General features: G+C 41.8%; 1 protein-coding gene and 1 long non-coding RNA gene across 4 annotated transcripts in view; both read right to left on the reverse strand.

Moving 5' to 3' along the window:
• The window catches only part of LOC138737452 (uncharacterized), a 25,857-nt gene extending 6,910 nt beyond the window's left edge, over window positions 1-18,947 (reverse strand). The window contains exons 1-2 of the long non-coding RNA XR_011340935.1: window positions 18,863-18,947; window positions 15,885-16,069 (exon numbers count right to left, since the gene is read on the reverse strand). This is a non-coding gene — a long non-coding RNA (uncharacterized lncRNA). The remainder of the gene's footprint in view (window positions 1-15,884; window positions 16,070-18,862) is intronic.
• LOC138737369 (LIM/homeobox protein LMX-1.2) overlaps window positions 1-22,913 on the reverse strand; it is a 207,771-nt gene that overhangs the window by 168,037 nt on the left and 16,821 nt on the right. The window lies entirely within an intron of this gene.

Raw genomic sequence — 22,913 nt, forward strand, 5'->3', positions numbered from 1 at the left:
TTCCTTGTGCACCGTAGTATCAACAATCTTCCTGCTCCAAATTGCCAATATCACTTTGCATCATTAAACCCTCAGATCGGAAATAAAATGCACACTGCTGCAAAGAGATTTGATAATCCCAATTGGACAAACAACACTTTGCAACGGACTGTGCATTAACTTAAAATGTTTTGTCCTGTTCCTGGTTATTCAGTGTTGACTTACTCGTTATTTGGTTGTAAAAACTACAAGTCCAGTGATAAAGTGGTTGTACTAGAAGAGAACAGTGTTGCTTATGGAGAAAATCCCAACAAGGCAAACTGTAAAGCCAAGTTTAATCAATCTATTTATTTGCCGCTGGTATTAGACAAATTAAAAGCAGCCCTACAGTCTAAATCAATCAATGCATTGAAGAAATCTTACCTGCCATCCGTGTCTGCCTTCAATTATAGAATCATAGGAATTTTATATCAGAAGCAGAACCAGGAGTACACCATTCATGCTGCTCCACCATTCACTAAAATCACGGCTGATTTTTTTTACCTCATTAGTCTCGTATTGCACAGTTCTCCCAAACATTTTAAAGACTGTTACTTTCCTGCAGCCATCAGGTTCCTGAATGAACCTCACAAGAGTTTTCTCATACTGCCTTGCTTGGTACTAATTGAACTTTCTTTTCATTGCATTCCTACACTCTGTAAACTGTGCTGTATGAATGTTGGTCTGCTCGCAGAAGAATCCTGCTCACTGAATGAGGTATTTTGTGACAAATAAACTTAAATGAAATACTTAACACAGAATGAGACAATTTTTGGTAGAGTGTTTTGAGGCGGTTACTAGGAAACTTGAAGAAAAGGCTGTGGATGTTGTCTGTATGGACTTCAGTAAGGCCTTTGACAAGGTGCCACATGGGAGGTTATTCAAGAAGGTTCAGATGCTAGGTATTCATGGTGAAGCAGTGAATTGGATTTGATAACGGTTGTCCGGGAGAACCCAGAGAGTAGCGGTGGATGATTGATTCTCAGACTGGAAGCCTGTGACTAGTGGTATGTCTTAGACTGGAAGCCTGTGACTAGTAGTATGCCTTAGGGATCGGTGCTGGGACCATTGTTGTCATCTATATCAATGATCTGGAGGATAATGTGGGAAAGTGAATCAGCAAGTTTGTAGATGACACTAAGATTGGAGGTGTTGTGGACAGTGAAGAAGGTTTTCAAAGCTTGCAGAGAGATCTGAACCAGCTGGAAAAATGGGATGAAAAATACAGATGGAATTTAATGCAGACAAGTGTGAGGTGTTACATTTTGGAAGGACAAACCAAGAAAGAACATATAGGGTAAATGGTAGGGCACTGAGGAGTGCAGAGGAACAGAGGGATCTGGGAATAGATACACAATTCCCTGAAAGTGGTGTCACATGTAGGCAGGGTTATAAAGAAAGCTTTTGGCATATTGGCCTTCATAAATCAAAGTATTGAGTACAAGAGTTGGGATGTTATGGTAAAGTTGTACAAGACATTGGTGAGGCCAAATTTGGAGTATTGTGTACAGCTTTGGTTACCTAACTACAGGAAAGGTATCAATAAGATACAAAGATTGCAGAGAAGATTTACTAGGATGTTGCCGGGACTTCAGGAACAGAGTTACAGAGAAAGGATAAACAGGTTAGGAGCATGGAAGATTGAAGGGAGATTTGATAGTGGTATTTAAAATTATGAGGGAGATAGAGTAAATGGAGAAAGGCGTTTCACTGAGGTAGAGTTTGATATAAATCAAAGAACATGGGTTAAAAGTGAAAGGGGAAAAGTTTAGGAGGAACATGGGGAATTTCTTCAGAGAGTGGTGGGAGTGTGGAATGAGCTCCCAGCTGAGGTGGTGAATGGGGGCTAGATTTTAACATTTAAGAGGAATTTGAACGGGTACATGGATGGGAGAGGTATGGAGGGCTATGGATTGGGTGCATGTCAGTGGGAGTAGGTGAAAAAAAGGTTTGGCACAGACTAGAATGGCCAAAGAGGCCATTTCTCTGCTGTAATGTTCTATGGTTCCATTATCTGAAATTGTGAATATTTATCTATCCTTTTTTAAAATCTTTTTTTTTTCTCTTTTCCAACATTTTACATGCCTATGTAGCTGCAGAAAGCAAAAGAAATTTAGTGCACTTGTCTACGAAAATCATTCTCAGCTGGGGCCATGCACCCACCCACCCTGCCCCCATCTCTGGAGGCCACAGTACATTTAAGTGGGGGGAGGGGAAGATGTATAAGGGATAGGAGAGAAGTATAAAAGAAACCAAGTAAACAACTGCTTCACAGGGAAGGGGGCCCATAAACTGAGCAGGGTCCAAATGGGACCAAAGAAAGATTGAGAATACTTATGTGTGTGACATCATCATCCTATTTGGCTCATCACGTCTGTACTGGTTAAAAACTTACCCCTCCTCATCTCATTGGGCGGCCTTGGATCAGGAGGACATAGCTCTTCAAGTACCAGTACTGCTGAAATGATTTGAGGGCTTCTACTTCTCTTACCTTCTCAGGCAGTGAGTTCCAGAGCCTTCATCCTCATCTCCCATCCAATCTTCCTACTAATTAAATTAAACCCCTGGGATTAACCTTTCCTGCTCTGCTCACACTGATATTTCAAATCACTATTTAAGAAAAGCAATGATAAAAGATTCCAATCTGGAAACAAGGTTCTGTAGGCAGGAAAAGGGATGCACAGAGAACTATGAAGAAATGGCCGGAGATTATGAATGGTTCAACATTTGAGAATTAAGATTTCATTTGGTGTCATGTACACAAAACATAAACATTGTTTACCTTTGCTTGCCCTGTAAAGGCTCACCGAGAGGTGCTGCTAGATGAGCACCACACATCAAGAAGAGAAAGAGAAGCAAAAGTGAGTCCCATCAGAGACCTATAGTGTCCGTGGATCCCACCACCTCCTGCACGTTTGTAACCTCTGTAGCTGCAGTCCAGTGGTGGACCCGAGGTCAGGTCACATGTCTTTGGCCTTGGTTTTGCAAATGCAAGTCTGTACTTCATTTGCCTGGCGACCATTGATTTAATAACAAAAAAAAACATCTTCCCAATAGTTTTACAATGTTTCCATTTAATTACAAAGACTGTACGTGATTACTTATTTGAAACTGGGTAAGTCTGGGTGAGCCGATGTTTCCTTCAGCTGATCTACAAACCGAAAAGTTGAGGGGGCAAACAACCATGACCGTATCTGTCAACCACCAACACAATGAGTGAGCCTTCACCTACCGTGAAGCAGAATCCTCATGCATATTGGGGCAGCTCAACTGAATGAGCAAGTCTAGCTGCAAAATGAAGGGTTAAACTTCTGAAGTCCTCTTCGCCACCCCATTATTTTGCCCAGAATCAACAAAGCAGAAAATAACAGTACTACTTTCAAAATCGGCTCCAGACATCTGAATAACCTGTGAATTGTGTGCAAGGGGAGCACCGAACATCCTGTGAGAGCACTCATATGCACTGCATTCTACAAATTGATTCCTCCTGTATTAATTAACATCAGTATTAACAGTCTGAAAAATGCAGTTGATTATTTCACCATAGGATAATTATAGGGAGGAATTGTGCTTTATTGCATAAAACCTTGCAAACAGGTAATGGTAACATCATGGATTCCAAATCACTGAAAGCATATTTTTGGCTGCTCGCCTCTCATATAGTTCACAGAAAGGGCATTACCATCATTAACTGATGGATATCCTCTACGCATAAAAGGCTTTTGGCTTGAGTTTGATCATTCTGTCATCCTGATTCTGTGTTTTATTAATACCAACAGGCAGCTATTAAAAGTGAGATGAGCAGAGAATCGTAAAATGGCAGGGGCTGGCTGAATCCCTGCCCCCACCAAAAGTAAAAGTTAATTCAAAATAAATATTATTTCTGTCTATTTTCTTTTATATAATGAAAAGACAACAAAACAGCTGTTTGGTTTCAAATTTCTCCCACACCCCAAGCAATGTTGAACAAGCATGTTGCCTACCTTCGAACTGAACAGTGTTGTTAATAAGAGAGGAGGAGCATTGAATGTATTTATTGCACTCTTTCGGAACACAGGAGTATATGTGGGGTGTGGAACCACTGAAGAGAAATACATTGCTCCACTGGCTTATATCTTTGTTAACTGAGGAGGGGTGGGAGAATAGCGAAGGAAATCATTTTGATTCAAAAGCAGGAACAGTATTATTAGCAGGCCCGCAGAGCCTTAACGTGTCTAATAATTGCTTTTTTTTGTTTTTTCCCCCCCCCCATCTCTGTTCTGGATGAAAGGGACTATATGGGATACAAAAGGGCCTGTTGCTAGACAACATCTTACATTTACTTCCCATCTTTCTCATAGTAAATCATGCTTCATCAGTGACCTCCTTTCCATCATAAGGTCAGGAGTGAGATGACTGCAGGATGCTGCTACTCCATTAGCATAGGAACCAACTCATGTCCACAAGCAGCGACACATTAGCTTGCTCCACAATAAAATTAAAACCCCAGACCCAGGGTTTTGTGAGCTCTGACAGGATGCATCACTGCATAGCAGGAGAGCTGTTGCTCTCAAAGCTCCAAGAAACTGCAGATTTGTGGAAGCAGCTTAGGCCATCACACACACCCTCCCTTCCCACCGTCAACTCCATCTACTCACCAGCTGCCTCTTAAAAAGCAGCCAACAATACCAACATCCCACCCTGTCCCGGCCACACTGTCTTCTCTCTCTGCCCAATAGGAAGATTTGTTTTTAAATTTTAGGGATACAACACAGTAACAGACCCTTCTGGCCCATGAGCCCCTGCTGCCCAATACACCCATGTGACCAATTAACCTACTCACCCCATACGTCTTTGGAACATGGGAGGAAACCAGAGCACCCGGAGGAAACACACATGTTCAGGGGAAGAGCATTAAAAACTCCTTACATACAGTACCAAATTGGAGCTCAGGTCCTTGGCACTGTAATAGCTTTCTGCTAACTGTTATTACATGGAGTCTATTACTATAAGACTGTTGAACAAACTTTACACGAGTAAAATAATGTTTCCATTACTCTGTTTAATCTGAGCTCTCACTGTAACCTTATTCTCTGAACTGTGCTTTTATTTGCTGCATGCACAACAAAGCTTTTCAATGTACAGTAAACCCTCTGGTATCTAGAATTCAAGCAACTGACAGTCTCAAGCAACCGGCAAAAATATACAGTATATCTATCAATAAAATAATAGGTTAAATAAGTACAAAATTGTAAAAGTAAATATTGACTGAAGTAACACAGAAACCTTTAGTGAAGATGGAAGCAAATATTCAGCCAGCGGAGAGCCTTGGTCACGCTTTGTTTGTCGCAGCTGTTTGAGTAAAGATGTGTGAAACAGCAATGGCGTCGCCCAGGATGAAGAGCTGGTTGATGTCACTCACCACTGGGGTGACTCCCTTTAAGTGTCTCCTTATCCCTGCTTTATTTGTAAACTCGGAGGAGGGGGGTTTAATTATCTATCTTGTTATGGTACATTTTTTGAGCAGCTCTATGGAGGGAAGGAACCTGCAGATGCAGTGATGGTTAAATGTTTTCAAAGAATGCAACTGAAAATGAAGTAAAATGCTTTAAGGTTTATATATTCATGCAAGTGAAGTTTGTTCAGTATATAATAGAGTACAGTATTTTTTTGAACTATTTATTCTTAATGCAGGTGTATTAGTCAGGCATTGTAAGATTAATTATCTCAAGCAACCAGAAGATAAATATATCCATCATCTACCAATCCCTATAGGCACCAGATATCAGGGATTTTACTGTACTTTGGTACAATGCCATAAGCTTGAACTGATTTATTTCATATCAGACACCATCAGCATGTGCTGGCATGGATAGGAGAATGGTCATCTCACAAAAAAAAGAGACAGGATTAATCAATCGGGTGCCACAGGTATCAGTGCTGGGACTTCTACCACTGAAGGCTTCAATGAAGGGACCAAGCCAAACATGAATAAAAGGGATGGGTTAACAAGTCATAAGGAGCTTGCAAGGGGATATAGATACTCTCTCAGAGAAGGAACAGCTGAAGGATAGGGTAAAGGCTCCATTAATGTCTCATAATACTACATTTAGAATGTAACATACATGAAATTCTTGAACTTTTGTCCACCGTAAGGCAGACAGAGAGTCACCATTTTGTCCAGCGCCCCTCAGAGAAACCTACAGCACCCAGGCCATCTCCCTACCAAATACTGACCAGTCCTAAGCCTGCTTAGCTTCCAAGATCAGACAATTTCAGGTGTATTCAGGCTATTAGGAGGAGGAAATATGGGAAAATGTGTGATAATCCACTTGAAAAAAAAAGGTAAATACAGAGTTGCAATACAAAGTGTCCAGGGTAAACCACATGTTAAGCAAGTAATTAGAAAGGCGAATGGAATGATGGCCTTTATTACTCAAGGCATCAGGTGTAAAAGTAAAGAAATTTTGATGACACTTTACAGGGTGCAGGTGAGACTGGAGTATCGTTTGCTGTTTGGTTCTTCAGGCAGCACTAGGCAGGCTTATTGGATCGATTTCTTGGATAAAGATGTTGACATTCAGGTGTTACATGTAATGGGTGCTTCAGTGCTGCTTTCTCTCAGCATCAGAAACCTGGGTTCAGTCCTAACCTGGAATGCTGTCTGTGCTTTCTCCATGCCATTCCGTGGGTTTCCTCTGGATGCACTAGTTTGCACTCCCACATCCCAAAGATGTGTGGGTTGGTATGTTAATTGGCCATTGTAACTTGCTCCTTGTGTGTAAGTGAGTAGGGGGGGGGGGGGTCGGGAGAGGGGAAAGGGGTAGAATCTAGAAGGAGTTGTTGAGTATGTGAGGAAAATAAGAAAATGGAATTTGTCCATAATTTGTGGTTAATGGTCACATTGATACAACTTGGCTGAAGGTCCCATTTCTTCTCCACAGCATCTCTCTATGACTATGGCATTAGCAGATAGAGAGATGATCTTATTAAAAGGGTTTGGCTTGGTGGATGCTGACTGATCTTTTTCATTGAGGAGTTTCTGGAACAAAGGGGCTTATTTCAGTTGGAATTTCTTCTCAGAAAGCTGTGAATCTTTTGGAATCCCTGTCCCAGAGATGAAGCTACTGGATAGTTTCAATCTGGGGATTTATAGATGCTTAAAGAACAAGGAAGTCAACAGGTATGGAAAATGAGTGGGAAAATGATGCCGAGGCCAAGGTTCAAGCAAGAGATCTCTTGTTCTTGCTGCGGTTTCCTGTGTTCGTCCACTCTCCTGACCTCAATCATTCATATAGAAACAGACCTTTGCTCATATAGGGTATTTCTAGCAGAAGCAATGATGCATGTTTGCAGGAAAGTGGGAAAATAAATTTTGATTACTAAGATTTATTTATAAAACTCTTTTTTTTTTAATTCAAATTTCAGATTATGTAATTAATTGAATTTAAATCCCAGCTGCCATAGGGTGAGTGGAACCTACATCTCTGATTGCTGCTACACTACATGGCAGCCCCCTTGCAGGACCAGCTGCACTCAACTCAGTGCCAACCTAGAATCAAAGGCAAAACCCTTCTGAGCTTCAGGACTCAGTCACCCCAAAAGCTGATTCATCTAGGAAGTATGGCTGACTTCATTTAGGCTTGCTGACGACAGTGGAAGAGACATTACACAAAGGTGTATAGCCCCAAGCGCACCCCCCTACCCTAGGACATACCCTTCTACTCTACCTGGTCAGTGTCTAAACCCAAACACCGCTTCTCTTCACTCATAACACACTTCTTAATCCTTGATATGACCCATCCTCCAAATGCCACATATCCAGGGTACTAACCCATCTCCTCGGAGCTGTTCCTGCACCCAGGCATGTCCTGAACTGAATCACTGATTGGTCCCCTGGGCAATGGCCCAAGTGTGACCCCTTTCCAAGTCTTTTTTTTCCTTCTGTAATTCCATTAAAACATTGGCAGGTATGTGAAGTGGTGCATAATATTTAGCAAAAATTCACCCTTCAGGCTTTTTACTTCTGTAAGATTCAAGTTTTGCTGCATTCCTGCTTCTCACTTCAAAACTACCAACAAAAAAAAAATACTCTAAAAAGGCAGTCATTTCTGCTTTGGATGGTAATAGTAAATTGATTTAATTAAACATGAGTTAACATATACCTAATAGCTGCAACCATGTCTGCCTGTCCCGCATCGGACTTGTCAGCCACAAACGAGCCTGCAGCTGACGTGGACATTTACCCCCTCCATAAATCTTCGTCCGCGCAGCCAAGCCAAAGAAGAAAGAAAGAATAGAAGCTGCTTTAAAAATTGTACTAACATTTTGTTGCTTGCAAGATATTATCACCATGCATATTGGATTACAGAGACACAAACTCTCTTTGTCAACCTTTAATGGATAGTTTAGACATAGCACACCCATCAAATCAGTCTGGTCTCCCACCAATTAAATTTTGTGCCAAGAATCTCCATTTACCACCCAATCAGTAAAGACAATTCAACCACACAGGGGTTGCTTTCTCAAATGCTGTAAAAATATCATGGCACCCCAAGTTAAAAAGCCAGTATGGAAATTTGCAGCAGTTCAAATATAGTCTGCTGTTCCAAATCAGGTAACCTCTGCTGTGACTTGGCAAAGGTGCCACCCCAAGTGATCCCTTGGATGTTGGAGTGCACAAGTGGCTCTTTGCACACTAGAAATAGCCCTCATTTAATGAGGAGACAGAGATGATGTTCTGGGGGACGAGAGTGTTGAATAGGAACTGCTGCTGAATGTTAGTCAAGAGTGTGCCTGCAATGCACAGTTGATTACACAGTTGCATTAGTGGCGTCATTCATGCACACACAAGTGAAAAAAAACAGAGAAAGGTCTACTCGTACATCTAAAATCCAACAGGCACTCCCATTAAGAATGGATATACCATTTTGGAGACGGTGCAGAGGAGGTTCACCAGGTAGATTCCAGAAATGAGGGAGTGAGTAGTCCAGGATGATAAACAGTGTTTGGATGGATAAGGGGGGTGGGGGGGGGGGGGAGGGAAATCTTCCAGCGAGGTACAAAATTATGAAGGGAGGAGACAAGATAGAACCAGGGAAGGTATTTCCATTGACAGGTGAGACTAGAACTAGGGGACATAGCCTCTAGATTTGGGAAGTATGCTTAAGATAAAGGAGGAACTGCACTCCCAGAGTCCAGCGAATCAGAAATTCTCTGCCCAAGGAAGCAGTAGAGACTACCCTGTTGAATGTATTTAAGACACAGAGGTAGATTTTTGAAGAATATGTGCATTGAAGTTTGTGGAGCACAGGCAGTTAAGTGGAGAAGAGTCCACAGCCAGATCAGCTTGTGGTGGAGCAGTGTTGAACGGGAAAGATAGCCTACCCCTATTCCTTTGGGTTTTTTTTCTTATTGTATCCAAGTAATCTGCTTTATGATTAAAAATAACAAACTGCTGGAATATTCAGCAGGTAAAGCAGAACATGGAGAAAGAGAAGCAGAGTAAGTTTGATCTCCCGGGTCTCCCTTTCCTCATTCTGAGGAAAGGTCTCTGTCTTGAAACATGAACTCTTGTTTCGCTTTCCGAATATGCTTCCTGACCTGTCCACTGTTTTCTGGTTTTATTACAGATTTCTAACTGCTACAGGGTATTTCTTAAATTTAGCTGCTTTGCACTTTACTCAATCATGGGAAATATTGCAGGAATTTTGAAATAAAATTGCCATTAAAATTAAGCACAGTATGTAGCTGGATTCACATTTTCCAACTGGCCTTGATGCAAAGGTTTTATCGTAATAGAAAATGTGTCCTTTATTATTCATCCGATGTGCTATTGTGGAGAGTCAAACGCTCACATTCTTTTTCTTTGGCTTGGCTTCGCGGACGAAGATTTATGGAGGGGGTAAAAAGTCCATGTCAGCTGCAGGCTCGTTTGTGGCTGACAAGTCCGATGCGGGACAGGCAGACACGGTTGCAGCAGTTGCAGGGGAAAATTGGTTGGTTGGGGTTGGGTGTTGGGTTTTTCCTCCTTTGCCTTTTGTCAGTGAGGTGGGCTCTGCGGTCTTCTTCAAAGGAGGTTGCTGCCCGCCAAACTGTGAGGCGCCAAGATGCACGGTTTGAGGCGTTATCAGCCCACTGGCGGTGGTCAATGTGGCAGGCACCAAGAGATTTCTTTAGGCAGTCCTTGTACCTTTTCTTTGGTGCACCTCTGTCACGGTGGCCAGTGGAGAGCTCGCCATATAACACGATCTTGGGAAGGCGATGGTCCTCCATTCTGGAGACGTGACCCATCCAGCGCAGCTGGATCTTCAGCAGCGTGGACTCGATGCTGTCGACCTCTGCCATCTCGAGTACTTCGACGTTAGGGATGAAAGCGCTCCAATGGATGTTGAGGATGGAGCGGAGACAACGCTGGTGGAAGCGTTCTAGGAGCCGTAGGTGGTGCCGGTAGAGGACCCATGATTCGGAGCCGAACAGGAGTGTGGGTATGACAACGGCTCTGTATACGCTTATCTTTGTGAGGTTTTTCAGTTGGTTGTTTTTCCAGACTCTTTTGTGTAGTCTTCCAAAGGCGCTATTTGCCTTGGCGAGTCTGTTGTCTATCTCATTGTCGATCCTTGCATCTGATGAAATGGTGCAGCCGAGATAGGTAAACTGGTTGACCGTTTTGAGTTTTGTGTGCCCAATGGAGATGTGGGGGGGCTGGTAGTCATGGTGGGGAGCTGGCTGATGGAGGACCTCAGTTTTCTTCAGGCTGACTTCCAGGCCAAACATTTTGGCAGTTTCCGCAAAGCAGGACGTCAAGCGCTGAAGAGCTGGCTCTTCATACATACATGTGTTAGAAATGCATCCTAAACACGAGATAGAAGAATCTATCCCAGTTTGACAAACAAATCCATGAATGCAGACTATTGAATTGCTGATCGATAAATAGTGAATGAACATTATTCAGTACAAAATACCTACATAGCTTATTATGTCCACATAGATTATGGCATGGTGTCGGTGCTGCGCAATTGTTCAGACAAAGAAGATCGAAGGCAATCCTTCCATCAGATGGCCTACAGCTCACCCTTGGGCACAGTGAAGAACCTGTTTAGCCTCCCAATCAGAGTCACGTGAAGCCATGGATTGCCGATGGTTTTTACAAGCAGTTTCTACAAATTGGAATTTATGGTTGTATTAATCTGTGGATCAATGGGCAGGGTTACCCATCCAGTATGGACACTGCAAAGGAAACAGGAAACCAGTATTTTTCCCTTGTATAATCATAAACTCAACATTGACTATGGTCTCAGATCAAAGATGGAGCTTTCCCTGAAGGAGAACAGGGGAGGCAACAACTTAAAATTCAGAGGGTCAGAGATCATGACGGATGGAGAGACATGATTACCCATACCAAATAGCAAGGCACCTGAATGAGATTATGGCAGAGATTTAATTACAAGATTGAAAAGAAAAAATATTTCCAATAGTGACGAGATCTCTTTCAAAACTGTGTAGAAATGTTGAGATAGTCCCTTATCATAACGGATTTTAATTATCACAATACAGCAGTTAATTAAATTCTGGAGTCACAAGCCATGTAAATTGCAAAGATAATTTAAAAATCATATTGCACATTTTTGATGTGACAGCAGTTTAAAAAATACAATTCCCAGAGTCTTGCAATCTGTAACATGAATATGGTAAGGCATTTTGCCAGGAAGATGGTTCCAGTACAGTTTATGAAGTGGTTTTCTTTCTCCAGAATTTGGAAAAGGGAACTATAACTCAATTTCCCACCAAATTATAAAAGGGGCCAGTGAGATGAATCCTGTGCATCTATTTGAGGACTCTCAAATATTTAGAGCTTTCGGTTAACATTCAAGAAAGAATTCATGTACTATTCAATGTGATTATTCATGTATTCTTAACATATGTCAATGCTACGTCCTAATATTAAGTGGTTGGAAAAGCACAGCTTGCTTTATTTTAGTACAAAACCCTCAAGAAAAAGAGTTATAAGTTTACAAATAGACCTCTCATCCCTTAAAGACATTTATGTGAGGTACTGCCTCAAGAAGGCAACCAACATCATAAAGGACCCCATCACCCAGGTCACAACCTCTTCTTGGTGCTATCTCAGCCAGGTGGGTACAAAAGCCTGAAATCCAGCACCTCCAGCATCAAGAACAATATTTTTTCCCCAAAAGCTACAAGGCTTATGAACCTTCCAATAAAATCTAACTATAAACTACACCTGGATCACCAAGAGATCTGTCTGCATGATTGAAATCTTACTCTTTTCCTTCATTAACTTAGATTTCAGATTTATTGTCAGAGTACATACATGACACACATACAACCCTGAGAGTCTTTTTTTCTGTGGGCGTGGCAGAATTACCACTTATTAGTGCAAAAAAAATTGTACATAGCATATACATGTATACAAATAAAGAGCTGCAAACAATAATAATGTAAACAAACTGACTGCGATACAGAGATTGTTTAAAAAAAAATCAATAAATTGCACATAAGAGTCCTTAAATGAATTGGTTTTAATTTTTTTTAAATTTGCACATACAGCATGATAACAGGCCATTTGGCCCATAAGCCCATGCCGCCCAATTTACCTACACACCCGGAACATTTCAAATGGTGGGAGGAAACTGGATTCCCCAGGGAAAACCAACACAGACATGGAGAGAATGTACAAACTCCTTACAGACAGGGCAGGATTTGAACAGTCCCAATTGCTGGCACTGTAAAGCCGTTGCACTAACCGTCATGCCAACCGTGCTGCCCCCCAGTTGTTGAGGAGTCCAATGGTGGAGGAGTAGCAGCAGCTCCTGAAGCTGGTGGTGAAAGTCTTGTGGCACCTAGATCTCTTTCCTGATGGCAGCGAAGAGTACTGTGTGTGCTGGGTGGTGTGGATCCTTGACAATTGCCGCTGCTAACTGCAATGGTGAATATGTATTTAGCTATCCTTTTTTATTTATTATTTTTTTCTGACCTTGGAGTATTGTGGTAATTTACATCACTGTAGTTGGTGTCTAACTCACCTGTGTAGCTGCAGCAAGAAAAAATGTTGGTGCATCTTGCCTTTTACTTATGTATATGGCAATGACTTCTCATCTCACCTTAAATAGTAAGGACTGTGTAATTACAATTCCACCACTCTAACACAATTGTTGATCACAGTACTTGTAACACTGAATGAAGTTGAGATGTATTCACTGATTAAGGCAGGTCATTTTGATCTGCAGAAACATATGAAACAGGAGTATCAGCTCCTGGAGTCTATTCCACCATTTAAAATAACCAATAAAATAATGAGGGGTATAGATAGGGTAAATAATTAGAATCATTTTCTCAGGGTAAAAATGTCAAATACTTGGTGGCATGGTCAGGTAGCAGTTTGCATAATGCCCTACGGCATCAGTGACTGGGATTTGAATCTGGCACGGTCTGTCAGGAATTTGTTCATTCTCCCCATGTCTGCATAGATTTCCTCCAGGCACTCCAGTCTCTTCCCACCCTTCAAAACGTAGAGGTTGTAGGTTAATTGGGGATTTGTGCAGCATGGGTTCATGGGCTGGAAGGGCCTTTTTACCATGCTGGCTATCTAAATTTAAAAATGAAAAAATTACATTGAAAAAATTAAAGTTTAACAAATTTAAACTAGAGTCATGCATTTACATGGTGGGAGTGGGCAAGTTTTTTCCCCCCCCACCACACATAAAGATTGATAGGTGCCTGTAGAGGCTGCCAGGGTAGTAGTGGAAACATTTAAGAGATTCCTGATCGCCACATATGGAGGGATATGGCCCACATTTCTCATGCTTTCATGGGGCAAGGTGACCTTAACTCAAGTAGTGAATGTTCCTGCTGACTGTTCAGTTTGGCAGACATCACGGTTCCTCTTCTATGCTCAATGATGTGATCTTGGTTTCAGACAACAACCCCAGATTTGTAGTACATCTATAATTGCCCTCAAGAAGATGAGGGTAGGCAACCTTCTTGAACCACCACAACCCTTCTGTGGTGGAGCCATCTCCATGGCTCATGTTGGGCAGAGGTTTCCAAGATTTAGACTAAGAGATGATGAAGCAAGTCAGTATTCGAGTAGAACTTGGAAAGGAACCCTTATTATCATCGGCCAAAGAATACAGAGACTCTAAGGAGTTTGTCCTTTTTTAAAAAAAATGTGGCAAATATGCCTAAACATGTCTTACAACAAAAAGTGAAAACATCGAATGTAATACAAGCACCAAAACCCCCACATTCTCCAATAGCTCAGTGTTATAAATTAAACAGCACACACCCAATGCTAAAACTCCTTTGAGATTTAACAAAGTTTTTTATTGTTGCAGAATTCAGGGCTACCAACATACTAAAAGATTTCCAACAAGCTTCTTTAAGTATTTCTTCAGGGCAACAATGCAATCCTGGACACAGCAAACAATTTGGTTTTGTTGGACACTAGGTCACATGCGACTCTGACAATGGTACTTACAAAGATCATGATCATATCTGCACATTGTCATCCATCCCCCATTATTGCCTGCAAGGAAGAATTGTTAAAATAATTTGGCACATTTCCACAGTGCAAAGCAAGAATGCGTATATTAGAAAACATAGACACAAAGTCCATCAAGTGTCCACCGATTTCAGTTCAGGGATGTCTTAACATGCTGTGAACTAAAGGATCAGTGAATAGCAAGGAGATTTATCATTGAAAGGTGCCGATATCACCAAAGTTCTCTGGCATTCTTAGAGAGCGATTCATTTAAAACAATGTACTAAAGTAATGAGTAAATAAAATTACAGCTTTAATTTTTATATTTAATGTAGCTAAATTGTATATTGAATTATATGACATGCTCCAGAGTCAAACACTAAAATGGTTAAATGCTCCAATTATACCTAGTAAGACAAGCAAAATATAAATGTGCTTATCGTGTAAATTTCTCTCATCCTGAGGAGGTGAAGTTACCAGAATATTTTTGACATTCTCTGTAGACTTACATGATGGTAATAGAGATGATCTTCCAATACCTTTTACTTCCCACTAGTTGGTTGAGCAAGCTATAAATTCCTGCATCATGGTTTGAATCAGTTAAAAAGACACCTTGACCATTTATATACTTCTCCATCCAATAACACCTCACAGTTAATTAGCTGCTGTTGAGATATGGTTTCTGTGCTTCATTTACCCAATAAAGCAGCCAGTTGTGCTCAATAATATCTCATTGACAGCAATGAGATGATTAACCAGTTAATCTGTTTATCCAGTGATGATTTCTTCATGGTCAGAAAGCGTTGGTGAATTCATCAGCCTCTGTTACACCCTGTTAGGTGTTTCAGATTGACTTGAGTAAGTAGATAGGGGCTGCCTTCCATAAGATACATAGTAACGCAGAAACCAAGAAAGATCACAGAAGATTTTCATCTGCATTGAAAATACTGCATCCCAATTGTCCTAACTAAACTGCAAACTGTCCAAAATAAATGTGATGGAGTTGCTGCCAAGGCAGACAAAATTGCAGAAAACCATACAACAATAATAATAATATTTACTTTCTTATCAGTCAGGTAATTTGCAAATATCATTCGAGAGGGTCTGGGAGAGGAAGTTCTGGTGACACTCTGACTTTCTGTAGCAGAGATCAGACATTGTTGCCTATGCAAAATCTACTCTTAAGTATGGCATTACAACTACAATAGGTTTAAAGCAGTGGTTCTCAACCTTTTTTGGACTAAGGCCCACCCATGGGATGGGCCATGGGATGTTAGGCCCACACTCGTGGCAGTGACTGAACAATATTTTCAAGTCAAAGGTAGCTCTATAAGAAACACAACTTTATCTAATTTAAAGTATTTTATTTAACATTTTTAAATACCCTCATGGAAGCACACTGTGGTCCACTGGTTGAGAACTGTTGGTTATGGGCCAAAGCAAGGCAAGTAAATCAGCTCAATTAAGCAACGATCAGCATGGACAAGTTGGGCCAAAGGGACTGTTTCCATGCTATGACTTTGACCTGTTACTGTGTTCATAGCACTCATACCTCTCAAGCTGTGTCTCCTACAACATAGAAAACAAGACTTCATTCAACCCATCCTCATGTATTAACTTCCAGAGGAGAAAAATGTGAAAATAATATAATATTTGAACCCATCAATATGCTTAATTACTAGATAATCCAAAATTTTGGTACCAAAACAGAAAAAAATATGGGAGGTTGCAATTCACTTTGGTAGCATTACATATATGTGGTGTAAATAATGTGTAGGCATTTCAAATGTTCTCTTTCCCATTAAACTTGAAACTGTCAGGTACAAAAGGTTTGGCTATTATTTCTGAAATATTCATCCATTAGAAATGGTCCTGAAGAACCTCATGCTGAGTTTGCGATGTCCTTCCATTGGCTGTTCCCTAAAATAGACGTAACCATTTTCTCTGGGATTAAAATCCTTCACCACCATGGCTCAATGTGTCTGCATTGTGGTATCACAGTAAAATCCCCTCTGTCCAGCACACTTCATTATGAGGGAATGCTCTTAGCAGAATGTTAGGACATCTTGTAGAACATAGAACATTATAGCCATTGATGTTGTGCTGACCCATATAATCCTACCAAAAAATAGATATACTAAACCCTTCCATGTGCCTGTTTAAAAGTCTCTGAAGTGTCCTTAATGTTTCAACCTCCACCACCAAGGCATTCCAGGCACTCACAATTCTCTGTGTAAAAAAGCTTATCCCTGATGTCTCCCCTAAACTTTTCTAAACTTCATTCTGTCGTGATGTCCCCAATGCTTGCTATTCATGCCTTTGAAAAAAGGCACTGGCTAGCCACATTATCTTTGCTTCGAAGAATTTTGTAGACCTCTATTAAGTCTCCTCTCATCCTTCTTTGCTCCAAAGAGAGAAGCCCCAGCTCTGCTAACCTTGCCTCATAAGACTTATTTTCCAATTCAGGCAACATCCTGGTAAATTTTCTCTGCACCCTCTCCACAGCTTTGGACATTCTTCCTATAATGAGGTGACTAGAACTGAACACAATATTCTAAATATGAACTCACCAGAGATTTGTAGTGTTGCAACATGACCTCTCAATTCTTTAACTTAATCCCCCCTATTAATGAAGCCCAGCATCCCATAGGCCTTCTTATCTATCCTATCAACCTGAGTGGCAACTTTCAAAAATGAATGGATTGGGACCCCAAAGACCCTCTGTTCCTCCACACAGTTAAATATCTGACCATTAAACCTGTACTCTTCCTTTTGGTTTGACCTTCCAAAATGTATCACTTCACACTTATCCAAACTGAATTTCATCTTCCACTTTTCCATACAACTCTATATCCTGTCTATATCCTTTTGTAATCTGTGACACCCTTCAGCACTATTTGCAACTCCTCCAACCTACATGTCATCCACAAACTTACTGACCTATTCTTCCACTTCATCTAGGCCATTTATAAAAATCACAAAGAGCAGGGGTCACGGAACAGATACTTGTGGTGCTCCAGTAGTCACTGACCTCCAGACAGAATACTTTCTGCCACTACTACTCTCTGATTTCAGCATGCTTATCAATTTTTCATGCACACCGCGAAAGTTCCATGGATCCCTTGCCTCATGCCTTTCTGAATGAGTTTCTAATGGGGGACCTCGTCAAATGCCTTAGAAAATTCCATATAGGCCACATCTACTGCCCTACCTTCATCAATTTTATTTGTTACCTCCTCAAAAAACTTAATTAGGCATGACTTTCCCTTCACAAAACAATGCTGACAATCTTTAAGTAGACTGTACTTCTCCAAATGTTCATAGATCCTGTCCTTAAGCATCCTCTCCAATAGTCTGCACACCACTGACATAAGACTCACCAGCCTATAATACCCAGGATTCTTCCTATTAGCTTTTTTTTAAACAAGGGCACCTCATTTGCCATTCTCCAATCCTCCAGCACCTCCCCTGCAGCCAAAGAGGACCTCATAGCCAATGCCCCAGCTATCGATTCCCTCCCTTCACACAGCAACCTGGGGCATATTGTGTCCGGCCCTGAGAAATTATCAATCTTATTTTTAAGAAGATCCAATACTTCCACTTCCTTAATCTCAACAGTGTCCAGCATACAAGCCTGTTCTATTCTGATCTCACCCTGATTAAGGCCCGGTTCCCTAGTGAATATTGAAGTAAAATATTCATTTAGATCTCCCCAACTTTCTCTGCCTCCAGGCACATGTTGCCTCATTTATCCTTAAATGGCCCCACCTTCATTCTCGTCATCCTTCTGTTCCTCACATGCGCATAGAGCACCTTGGGATTTTCCTTAATCCTACTTACCTGGCCTTCTCATGCCCCCTTTGAGCTCTCCTAAGTCCTTTCTTAAGCTCCTTCCTGGTTACCATATATTTCTCATGAGCCCTTCCTGTTTCCTGCTTCCGATATCTAATATGTGCTTCCTTCTTCCTCTTAACTAGCTGACTCATCTATTTTGTCAAACGTGGTTCCCTTTTCCTACCATCTTTTCCCTGTTTCACTGGGACAAACTTATCCAAAACCCCACGCAAGGTCCCTAAGGATCCTCCACATTACTTCTGTGCTCTCTACTCCGAGAACATCTGTTGCAAATTTACTCTCCCTATTCCTGCCTCATCCCGTTGTCATTAGCCCTTCCCCAAATGAACACTTTCCCATTTTGTCTGTTTTTATCCTTGTCCATAGTGTTATCAACAACAGGTCATGTAAGAATATTTAACATAGAGGTAGAAAGGTTTAAAGAGGGAATTTTTAGAGCTTGAAATTTTGTCGGTTAAAGCCTGGTGACTAAAGGGTTAATAATGGGGATAAGCATGAGCTTGATACCTTGACATAAAATGGAGGCTTTAGAAATGGGATGGGTTGAAAACAGTGGGAGACAATTCCTAACAGCACCCCACTTAAGTTTACATTTATTTGCCGCATTATACCTCATACAATAAGAAAGATTCTAGAACTTGGAGTGGGTTAGCAACAATGGAGGAGTGGGTGGAGAAAGAATTAGCCTCAAATTAAGACTTATAAGGTTTAACCTCAGTTTTATTGGGGTTAGAATGATGGAATCTGCTCAGGAGTGCATTGAAGTGGCCAATGTCAAGGTAAAATCTTTCAGAGAAAGATGTGCAGTGCCAGGAAGCAGTGGAGCAGAGGTGAAAATGAGTGATTTTAGTACAGTACAACTTCTATTATCCAAAATCGGATTATCTGAAATCCTCATTTATCCAAAATTTCTTTGGACCCAGAAGTGACATCTGTTTGCTTCCAAAAATATTTGGATAAATGAGGATATCCAAAGCAATCAGAAATCCTCATTTATCTGAAATTTATTTGGAGGCTAACTGAACTCACAGGTTTAAAAAAAATTTACTGACATGAAATTCGAACCATGATTATCCTTGTTTCAGGTAACTCCCTCCCTTCTCTCTTTCCATTTCTTCTTTACTTTCCCCTATTAACTTTTCCCTCCAACTATCCCTCTCAAGCTGTGTGCCACTGTCTCCCAGCCACAAGTGGTTGTAAGAATCCCTTGTCTCGGTGTCAACATGGAGAGCAGCAGGACGGGACCTTGGGCTCAGTGGCATTCCCTCTCTCCCTCCTCGACACACTGAGCTCCTGACGGCCGACTCTGAGTCTGAACGCTCCCCTCCGCCTTCTGCACATAAACACCAGACAGACGTCTGGAGCTCCAATGTAGGCCGAGGGGAGGGTTCAGAGTCGGGTGTTAGGAGCTCTGGTGACACAATGAGATCATGGCATCTGCATCTGATACCGTTGCCTCACAGTTCAAAAATATGTGGTGAGGAAGGGTTTGGGGGCACTGCTAGGCTGAAAGTGTAAGGGGAACAGTCGCTTCCCCCCCTGACCCCCCAAGCTACGCCTGGAGTGGACACCTTGGGCTCCCAGGCAGTAGTGAGACCTCAGTGGGGAGGAGTCAGTGATGGTCGGTGGTAGTTGGGAAGGGGTGAAGACTGGGTCTGTGCTGGGCCCCAACATTGAGAACCAGGATGCAAAGCCGGAACAGCCCTTGCCGGAACAAGCCTACAGGAAGACAGGAGCTCACCGACTTGCCAGTGAGTGTTCCACCAGCCTGGAAGCCTCCCTGAGGATTGACGGCAGTGGTGGGGAGATCTTGGTGATCAGCAGCAGTGTTGGGGACGTGTGGGAGATTGGCGGCGGCCAGCATTTTTTGGTGAGAATTAAACATTATTTCAATGCTTAAAAAGCCTTCCCTTGTTGTTTGTTGTTGGTTAAAAACTGTTACAAGTGATTTGCTTTTGCTACTGGGCTGTTTTTTTTAAAAATGGCCAGTTCTCCAAAAAATTCAGCCATCTGAAATACGTCTGGTTCTGACCGTTTTGGATCATCGGAGTTGTACTGTAATAGCAAGGACATGTGATCAAACTGGGGTCAAGAGCTTCAAATAAACTGTTTCACCTTCAAAAGGCTGTGTGTGTGTGTGTGTGTGTGTGTGTGTGTGTGTGTGTGTGTGTGTGTGTGTGTGTGTGTGTGTGTGTGTGTGTGTGTGGGTGGGTGGGTGGGTGGGTGACTGGGTGGTGGGTGTTGTGTGTGTGTGTGTGTTTGAGAGAAAGAGAGGGAGAGAGAGAGAGAGAGAGAGAGAGATGAAGTTACATGAGAATTACAGGTTCAACCCTCATCACATTTTTAACCACTGTATCTCACATGAAAGGTTGCCGGTCTTTGATAATTGCCTCACCATATCCTGATCTTTTCATTAACTAAGGAAGAATGAAAGAGGAATTAAGAAGCTGCTCTTGACCTGTATTTTATAATCCCTGTGGAGTATCCATTACTGGGCATTGTTGGAAAACAGAAGCTGGCGTTGGGAAAGAACAGAGATCCTCTGCCTGCATTGTCTCATCCTTTTCTGGGAAAGGGAGCAAGTGAGGACACTAGGGATATTTAGGGAAGTTCCTTGATGTAAAAGAATATTGGATCTATTGTTTCATATGCTTGGATCTATTGACTTCTTTGGAACCATTTATACAGTGGTGAATACAAACAGCAGGTGATGTTTTCCTTGCATTTTATACAGCCATTCTCAACTGTTTTTTTGGTTATGGCCCCCTAGGACTCTGCTCAAAGCTTATGGCCCCCTTCCCTGTGAGAGTCAAGTTTAGTTAATATGCTTCAGTCTGAGGCCCCCCCCCCTTAAATATGCTGTGGCCCCCAATGAGAATGGGTGATTAACTGGTTAAATTTCTTCCCCAATGCTGAATCATAGATTTATAAAATACTGAGATGGGCAGTCAGCTCAACAGCTGAATTCCAGCCACAAATAACATTAGAAGCTAAAACAATAAATGCCAAATGGCAGCAATATTTAATCAATAGATATTGAATAGGCAATACATATGTTACATGAGTCAGGTAATGAATTTCAGCACTTCTTATTTTGGACCAGTATGTGGAACAAGACTTAATATCCCAAATGAGGAAAATGATCAGGCCAGTATTATATATAGCTCTGTTACAGTGCCAAGTCCTCTGAGTCAGTTGGCTGAGGAAGGACATGAAGGAAGCAGGAAAGCAGCAGGAGATGATATAATGCATCAAATTTTCAGTTGTTGAAATTGTGCAATGTTTTGCTTTACTGTACAAACTGTTCTGGCCCTGGGGGATATCGAGCAACAGAGGGACCTTGCTGTACAAGTCTCATGTTTGCTGAAGATGGCAGCACGGGTGCATTAGATGGGGAGGGAGGCATGGGGTATATTTATTATTATACTTCATTAGGTAGAGCATAGAGTATGGATGATTTGGTATACCTTTATAAAATATTGGTTAGGTCACAGGTGGAGCACTAGGTTACCACACTACAAGATGCACATGGGGATGATGCAGAATGGGTCAACTAGGATGCCATTGAGAAGAGGAGAGTGTGCAGATGCTGTGATTGAAGTAAAAACACACCAAAATGCTGGAAGAACGCAGCCGGTCTTTTCAGTGTCCATAAAAAGCAAAGATATATGTCGACGTTTCGGGCCTGAGCCCTTCTTCAAGGAATAAATAGAATGAGCTAGAAGCAGGAAATCTCTGAAAGTCTCAAAATTCAAACAATGCTGGCTGGGGGAGGAATCCAGACCAACAAAAAGATGTTAATTGGACATGATAAGGGACGAGGTAAGAATTTATCATGTCTGTGCAAAAGGAGACAGGGAAGGGAAAGACTGAGCTGGGGGGGAAGAAGTTGGGGGGGGGGGGTTAATGAAAGCCACAGAAGTCAATATTAAAGGCATCCGGTTGGAGGTTGCCCAGTCGGAAGATGAAGTGTTGTTCCTCCATTTTGTGGGTGGTCTCTGTCTGGTAGTGCATGAGAACGAGATGGGGAATCAACATGGCCACTGGAAGATCCCCACTATTGCTCAACCAAGTGATCTCCCAGTCGATGTCCATTCTCTCCAAGGTAGAGGAGACTATGAGTAGAGACTGGATAAAGCTGGGTTTGTTTTCTCTGGAGCAGTGCAGACTGTGGGGGAACAGACTGCGCAGTTAGAGGCAAATATTTCCCCATATCAGTGGTGTCAAAAACCAGGACATGGGTTTTGGATGAAGATGCAGAGGGATTAGAGGAAGATTTTCCCCCCATCCAGAGGGTAGTGAAACTGGGTAGTCTTGCACTATTTAAAAAGTATCTGGATGAGCACATGATTTTCCAAGATATTGGGACTGTGCTGGTAAATGAGTTCAGTGCAGATGGGTAATGGATTGTCAGAATGAACAAGATGAGTGGAAGGGCCTATTACTGGGATATACAACTCGATAATACAATAGTCCTGAAGGCTCACTGTGATGCAAAGCATATTGTGTCCCCGAACTAACTCTTGTGCTGTTCTTACTCTGATTGAATTGACAAAGC

Source organism: Narcine bancroftii, chromosome 1, assembly GCF_036971445.1.
Source record: "Narcine bancroftii isolate sNarBan1 chromosome 1, sNarBan1.hap1, whole genome shotgun sequence".
Taxonomy (NCBI): Eukaryota; Metazoa; Chordata; class Chondrichthyes; order Torpediniformes; family Narcinidae; genus Narcine; species Narcine bancroftii.